Source organism: Stegastes partitus, unplaced genomic scaffold (assembly GCF_000690725.1).
Source record: "Stegastes partitus isolate 25-593 unplaced genomic scaffold, Stegastes_partitus-1.0.2 Scaffold798, whole genome shotgun sequence".
In the NCBI taxonomy this organism is placed as follows: Eukaryota; Metazoa; Chordata; class Actinopteri; family Pomacentridae; genus Stegastes; species Stegastes partitus.
Window position 1 is genome coordinate 210697 of NW_007578529.1, and position 8912 is coordinate 219608.

An 8912-nucleotide genomic window follows, 5' to 3' on the forward strand; every position below is an offset into this window, starting at 1 on the left:
TTTCATAAAACTGTAAAAAAACGCTTAAATTAATGTTTAAAAATTACAAGTTAGATGAAAGCAAACGGAGACCCAAAGTCAAGAGGTTTTTCAACAAGCTAATCTAATCACGTTCGCCACTTGAGGGAAGTGGATAAATGCAGCAGAATCACCAACATTTTGTAAATGTGGGCGATGATGCAGCGTTTAATCAGTCGCTGAGTGGTTCACAGCTCATCCTGGGACGGCGTCACCTTTCCTTCTTCCTTATTCTTTAATCCCGCTGGAGAACTGTTTTCTTCGTGAAGGTCTATGAGCACCGGTCACGTGTCTGTTGCAGTGATGTATATTTTTTCATTGCATTAGCCGGATTGCTTTCATTTTGTTCTGCTCTGAAAAACGTCAAATTTATAGTTTATTGAAGGATTTCTGATTAATTTCTGTGACCTGCTTGCAGACAAGTGGCCATTTTTTTAACAGAATCTTGCAGAAAATAAATAAAAATCTAAATATCTGAGTGTAGATATCAGAGGTGTCTAAACAGTGAAGTCTAAAGAGCTTCTGTGTGCTGTGTCAGAATGTGTACAGATGCACAAACCCAGTCAGAAAAAAAAATAAAACAAGAGAAAAAAAGCCCCAGTAAGCAGGCTGTTATTCGTTAGATTAAATGGAGCTGTCAGGTCCGTCTGGCCGGCGGTCAGAGAGCCAGATCGTCTCTCTGCTGATGGCAGTGGTTTGCTCTGTAGCTTGTGTGCTGTGTAAACCCTGACAAACAGACAAAAACTCTCCCGGCACTGTCGACTCCCTCTCATGCACACAAAGCCTTGTTGTCCGTCTGCTCTGTCACAGCCTTTGAATGGCCGGCGGACACAGAGAAGCTATTGATCTGAGAGCAGGTGGAAGTCTGGCATCTGCCGAGACGCACTTCAGTGATGCTCATAATTTTGTCGTTATGGCCGCCGTGGAGTGCTGAGCTGCTGCTGCTGCTGCTGGACACAGAGACGATGCCGCCTTCATATCCTCTTACGTAATGACTCTGTAATCCCTGTGAGTTTGGAGAGTAACAGCTGCTCAGTTTTGTTTGGAACGAGGTTTGATGTTCAGCATTACAAAACTGAAGGACACACCATCATGAGTGGTTGTTATGTACTGAAGTTTAGCAACAAGATGAAACTAGACAATGAGGATGATCTCTTCTCCTGATCATTCATGTCCTGCTACACAACTAAAAAATTACAGAAACCTGCTCTCTTGTAGAAGAGTGAAGTCCTGGTAGAACTTTGTTAGAACCCACCACATGGTACAAACATCTGAAACATCCTTGATTCTTTTGTTGAAGGTGAGACAGTTGGAGATACGAGGTCCTCTCTCAGAATGGATGACATTGATTCAGCCGTGTGGTTGAGTATTTCCAGCGCTGCGGCCCTGAGGATAACACACATGGTGCCGGTATGTATTCCAACACACACACACACACACGGACACACACAACACACACACAGGATGTGAGCAGATGGGAGCACCAAGGCTTTTCCGGATCACGTCCTCACTCTTTCATCCAGCCACAGCATCGCTACAAACCAGCTGCTGATCTTCACTGCGCTGAGCTTCTGTGCATTATAAATATTGCAAATACATGTAATTATATAAAACACACATTCAGTCATTAATACAACTTCATTATTCTTACATCTGATAACGTGATGGACCCGAATTCTCTGCAGCACGTTTCTGCTTCTTCATGGAGACCGTCAGACGGATGCCAGTTGTGCTAAACACACACTGAGGCAACGCTTAACTAATGCACGACGACTTAATGCACCATTTATTGGAGCCTGTATGTGATCTCTGAAAGCCAGACGGCAGTGCTCCCCGGGGGAATATGAAACTCTATTTATTGTATTTATAAACTAGTATTACAACCATCGACTTGTTGCTCCGTGACCAAACAGACCCACATATGATATGATAATATCACCATTAGGTGGCCACGCCCAGTTTTATTTGACTCATTTTGTTTCGGCTTGTTTGCTGGGTCCAGTGTTAAAGATGTTATTTGCATCTGACTAAAAACAGTCTGATTCTTAAGTATTGGGGCAGTGGCTTTGTTTTTGGAATCTGTGCACCATCAGAATGGGTTTTAAATGAAGCAAACAAGGCTTGATTGAAGTGTAGATTTTCAGCTTTCATTCAAAATGTTTAAATAAAATATCCCACTTAGGATTTGCAGTGTTCTTTTTTAAAATACAGTCATCGGACTGACATGATTATATGTGTGAGGATTATTTTAAATACGTAAATAGAAATTCTTTGCAGTCGGTGTCTGCCTGAGATCTGAAAAAATCTGGGAAGTTGTGTCACTGTACAAGAACTTATGGGCTTGACTTATAGATAGTGAGAAGTTCACCTTAGTTAACCCTATACAGGACTTCTGGGGCCTTCTGGACCCCAGACCATTTGGTTTATGTGATTGTTTTGTTGTTTTTGAAGATTTTTTTTTTTTAATTTTAAAAGAGGGACATTTGTCGTGCATTTGGAACCAAAAGTACGTCAGAAAAATCTATTTAATATGGTATAAAAGTGGGCTGCAAAGTGGATCAGTGGTTAGAATCGTCGCCTCGCAGCTAGAAGGTCGCCGGTTCGTGTACTGGAACAAAATCCCTGCAGAAAGATTGTTAGTTGTAATAAAGAACTGTTTGAAACGAAGGCATCTTTAGTGCAAAGATTTAAAAAAAGAAAGAATATGCATAGTTAAAATTTATTTTTAGCATCTCAATAGGGCTGTAAGGTGGCTCGGTGATTAGCATCCTCGCCTTGCAGCTAGAAGGTCGCCGGTTCGCGTCCAGGTGAAGACACCCGGGATCTTTCTGCGTGGAGTCTCCATGTTCTCCCCGTGCAGCGTGGGTTCTCTCCGGGTTCTCCGGCTTCCTCCCACAGTCCAGAAACATGTTGAGGTTAATTGGTGATTGTAAATTGTCCGTAGGTGTAAATGTGAGTGTGCTTGGTTGTCTGTCTCTAACCCTAACCCTGTGATAGACTGGTTACCTGTCCAACTGTTCATCAGCTGCATGGTGCATTCACAGCTGTGGCAGTGCTGAACCAAAACAAGGGGGTTTTGGGACGACCAAATCATTAGCTGGTGCGACCAACAAAGAAAGTCGGCAGCACCAGTGCTACCGTTGGAAAAGTCACTCTGGAGTCCTGCTACATGTGTTTTACTTTTTGATAAAGGCATGCACAATAGTTGTACATATAACAAATAACAATCAAATGCAGAGGCAGTTATTTAACAATAAGTAAAGGAGTCGTTACATTTATACAGCCTTACAATGACAACTGGCCCTTTGAGGTTAAACATAATGCTTATGTGGCCCAGGATGAACATGAGTTTGACACACCTCACCTGTCTTAATAGGTTGCTGGATGTTTGGCCCAAAACTGGTGCAACTGATGCTCCCAGTCACTACCCAGAATCCTAATTAAACCCACTCAAACCTCTTTGCTGTTATTTTCTGTTTAAGCTGCGTCTATGATGAGACATTTTACAACTATAAAGGTTTGTAAAAACAGACACTGAGTTGAAAAAACATTTAATGTGCAATATTGAAAGGGGAGGGGAAAAAAAAGCAGATTCTGCATCATTTGATTTTCAAGCCTGTACAAGGACTGAATAGCTCCTCATACACAGTGTGCTTCAATGTGGACTGTAAACACACACACTGGAGATGCCAGCCTTTAGAGCGCCCTCTAGAGGACTACCAGTGAACACACACAATGGGATCAGAGTGTGTGATGCTCTGCAAGTAGGCATGATTACAACAACACAAACAGACAGTATGTGATTGTTTTTGGCTTTTTTTTCACCTGCAGATTTTGTATCAGGCTGTTGTATGATTTTTCCCCCCAGCAGTCCTACAACAGTAACACACACCTGACAGTAAATCACCACTGTGACTCCTTGTGGTGAGAGAAGGCGGTGCAACGAGACGGGTTGCTGCTCGCCGTTGTGTGATGCTCAGCATGCCTGCAAAGGTCAACAGAATTACATCAAGTTATCGTTTCATCCTCAGATATCGCAGTTAATCACCCACTTAGCAGCAGATTCCACATTTTTTTTATTTATACAAGGAAATGATCCGGCATTAGCGCCTTATGTGGGACACGTTTGTTCCCTGCTTGATTTAATTTGTGCTTGACTGATCCCTGGGGGAGATCTCCTCCTCGTCTACGTCAAGAGCAAATCAAGAGCAATTAATTGGTCTATTTTCACTCCCATTCAGAAGTACACGTAATTCCCCGCATCACATGAATGGCAGTGAGTACTGGAAGCACAACCTAATCTGTGATGAAAGAGTCACGCTGAGGTCGCATCGAAACACACACACACACACACACACACACACACACACACGCTACTGGTTTAATTAGATTAAATTAGAGCCAAGGTGTCAGATGTGGTGTTAAACAGTCTTAAGTCGCTGTTGTTTCATCTTTCCTGTCTTTTAAGAGCAGATTCTCGTTGTTGTTTCCTTTCTGCGGTTCTTCCACTGATCTATATGTAGGACAGGTTGTGGGTGAAGATGAAAAACGTTGCATCCCTCTTTGCCGTCTTTGTGGCTCGGCCTTTAATTACACGAACCCACAGAGTGACGTCACCTGTTCGGAGGCTAGACGGCGGCAGCAGCAGCAGCAGGCGGTGTGGGTAATCCTGATGGCCGCTGTGTCTCTTTCTGAATCATAAGGCGTCTCTCCTTCTGTCCGAGCAGGACATCCCCGAACCACAGCGGCGTTGCATCACACCCTGCTGCTCCTGACAAATGGACTCTGTAATAGGATTGATCCATTCATTCAGGCCAAAACCTGCCAATCAACAGACAGACATGTTTACCTCGTACTAAAACCACAGCAACACATGGCAGTTAATACGTGGACAGTTTGTTTCTGAACCACAAATCTGCACAAGAAGCATTTCTGTCATGCTAACAGCTCGCCCTCCCAATGTACTGCTAGCGACAATGCTAACTATGAGAACTACTGGCTCTAAATGCTGATGGAAATGTCACTATTTTGTTGGTGTTTGGTCATGAACTGAAACACAAAAGTTCAGGCAAGTTGTTTTATTTAATCCAGAGTGAGCATGTGAATGTTTGGATCGACTTTTGTAGCAGTTGAAGTGGAAGAAAATTGAGCAAGGTTGAAAAATGAGCAGAAAAGTCGTCAAAATAAGGCTCTTGAGTCAGGCAGGGTTTGGTGCAAAAAGGTTTAATTTGCAATTAAAGGTTCCTCCTGTACACGGGATTGGCCTCCTTTCCCTTTTGAGGTTCTGTACTTGGGCTGGAATCAAGAGCATCAACTTTGAGGTTGTTTCTGCCCTCAGCTGGAGGCAAATTCTATCGTCTCAGCACATTTTTTCTGAGTTTTATTCTGACGCCGACTTGCAGGTGCGTCTCTTTTCTTTCCAAGTCTTCCGACCTTGCAGGTGTTTTCAGCCCACATCACGACGGCACAGAGCATTACGACTACAGGGAACATTACTGCGACGCTGAGCGTTTAATTATAATTAGTGATTGATTTAATGAGGGAGACTGACTGAAAAACACTCGAGGACACAACGATATGGTAGCAACGTGTCCGTAACAAGGTTGCCCTGCCGTTAAACACATCCTGCTTTACTGTCTATTTTTCTCTAAATGGGAACATAATTTACAAAATGAACATCATGCTGCATGGAAGGAGACTTAAAGCTAGCAATTAGGACCATAAACTAATTCAGAAAAGGTTTGCTGAGGTAGAGAATGAGTGAGGAGTCGTCTCATTTTCTATACAATCAGACTACTTCTTGCAACCAGAGGAGTCGCCCCCTGTTGGCTGTTAGAAGTAATGCACGTGTAAGTCACTTCCGCATTGGCTTCACCTATGAGACGGAGGCTACATCCATCTTTTATACACAGCTGATGAACCCATCCAGTAACTGTCAAGACATTTAACTCAAAACTAAAAATGAAAGTTTGTCAAAAAGTCCATCCAATTATTGTTTAAATATTTCCGAGACATTGAGTGATTAATCCAACCAGTGTGCTAAATTTGAGAAATTGAATCAGTTTTCTCAAGAACATGTGCAAAGTTGAGTTCTGTCTTCATAATGATAAATAGTCTGCACTTTTATAGCACTTTTTTAACTTAGTGATACTCAAAGCTCTTTTTTTACACTCACACAACAATGGCCGAGTTGGGGTGAAGTTTAGCGCTCTCATAGGACACAGTTCAGATCTTCTGAACATGTAGAGGGGTCAGGAATTGGACTGCCAACCTTGCAATAAGTGCCATGACAGGAAGCCTTGTTATTGTTGAAAACTGTGGCGTTTAGGAAGCATGTAGAAATATATAATAGGGGACCCAGAATCGAACCCTGTGGAACTCCGCATAAAACTTTGCATGGTTTGAACAGAGACAGACAGGTTCTTGCTCTGTAATTATGAGTCAAACCAGGCCACTGCAGATCGGCATTATGCTGATGAAAAGGTACTTAGAAAGCTCTCACAGCTCAAGAGACTTCGTTCCTTATGAATAGGCTGCGCAGGTTTCCTTTATAGTCTGACTTGTAAGCACTTTTCAAGTGGGTCTACGTGGGACAATGTAAACAACAGTGACGCTGAGAGAGCTTTAGTCCGTCTCCTTTGTACTGCATCAGCCGATCGGGCGGAGAAGCAGTGAGACGAACCGAGGAGAGAAGAAAGCAGACAGAAGAAACGACAAGCAACTTTGTTATATTATTCATTAGTAGTTAACCGAAGCAACAGGGAGCGAGAGGAGTCAACAAAGCGACAGAAAGAAGAACAAAAGCAAACGTTATCTGAGTAAAGTGCTTTCACGGAGCGAGACGATGACTTGATTAAAGTCAAGGCAGTTTTCATGTGTGTGTTTGTGTGTGTGTGATGCAGTGTGAATGGTAATTGGATGCAGCTTCAAAGCAACGCTGGCAGAGACCCAACTAGTGTCTTTAGTCCCTCAGACAGTTGATGAAAAGACCTACCTACACACACACAGATAAGCCTATTATAATGACGCAGAGTCCTGCAGGAGTACACAGCAGCTCCTCAAAAGCCGAACACAGCTGCGGCTTTGTGCCCAGACTGATGTAACCTCATCTGACCTGTTACGCGTGGACTAAAATACTCATGCGCTCTGTTGCATTTGACTCCTTAATACGAACCAAACAAGCCGTCTCAGCTGATTCCACTGTGCGTGTCGGGGCTATCAATCATTTAAATGTATATGATGTGGAGCGATTTGATGCCGCAGTCAGGACAGAGCTGCCGCAGAGAAACCGAAAGCAAAATTTGTCTCGTCCATTGATCGGCTCCCGCTGAGGTGTCACTGCAGAAGCAGAGTTATGGGACAAAGAGTTGTGTTTGTCAGGACTTTCTTCAGCCATCCATCTACGGATGCAGAGTCTGTGCTTGTAATACAAACATGAATCTGTCTGGGCGGGTGTCATGCAATACATCTTCTACACCCACACGGTCTAATGCGAGTCTTGTTTGTATCTCTTTATCCCCTCCTTAATGTCAAAATCATGAGTCAGAGATTTTTTATTTTTTTAGCTTGTGATTTCCTTCTTATGTGAGTAGAGGAAATGAGATTAGATAAACAACAGAGAGGCAATAATCTGAAAGAGAGATGAGGTGGAGGAGGAGGACGGCGATGTTCAGAATCAGCTGCTGTGGAGTTTGTACGTTCAGATAAAAGCTCACAATGTGCAGAGTTTTAGAAAATGAAGTGATTTATTTATGCACATTTCTTTTTTTATGGACAAAAGTAAAGATGAGTAAATCAGTTAAATGTAGTGAACATGCGGTGCAACCTCTGTAGAAGCATCAGAGTCGCTCCGTCTTTATCGAATCAATAGTAATATTAATAATCAGAATCAGAAATACTTTATTGATCCCTGAGGGGGGAAATTGCTTTCAGCTGCAGATGCTCCCAATCAAAAGTCTTAAAGAAGTAGGAAGTAAAGACATACAATAAAATAAAAAATATTAATATGAAAATGAAATAAAAATATAAAAATATATAATTGTTATGATTGAAGTCATGCTGATACTATATACAAAGGACCAAATATTTTTTTAAATTGTTTTTTATTATATAATTATTTTTGTTACAATTTATTCAAGAGAAAATGATTTTTTTTAAAATTTTTAGTGAATTTTTATTTGATTAAACTGTTTCTATATGTTTTTTTAAAAATTGTATTTATTTTTTTATTTTGCTTTTTTGTTTTTTAAAAAACGCCACATCTGAAATTATTAATACTCCTTCATATTGTCACAAATGCTAGAGAAAATGCAGCTTCCGTCCCATCCTGGATGATCCTGGTACTAAACTCTAGAGCGTTCTAATACTCTGTAATCAGAGGCTGTAGTTTTCTAGTTAATTAAAACCAAACAGATTAGTCAGGACCTCCAGTTGAGCATTGAGAGAGGGTTTTCTGTACCAGTGGCTGCAGTGCAAAAGTACACAAAAAAAAAGCACAAAGTGAAAGTAAAAGGACTAAACTGCTGTGAAAAATCTCAAGGGTAGAAAGGTAGGAACCCAAAAGTGGCCCTGCTTCGTCAGGAACGGTAGCGTCTGAGGTCATGAGGAGTCCAAGGATCATCACCACCAACAACATCTCCACTGAATGCTAAACAAGGCTGGTCTCCATGGAAACAGCCCAAGGAGGCCTTCACTTCTGCAAGACAGTCGCACAAAAGCCCACCTGGACGAGGAGAAAAACTTTTGCCATCGATTCTGTGGTGACAACAAAAAGAGATTTGTTTGGACACAAGGTTTTAGTTTGGTGAAGTGAAGGAGAAGGAATCAGCCCTGAACGGTCCAACATGGAGGGAGTGGAACGGTTTAGGGAGGTGTTCAACCAGTGGACCAAACAC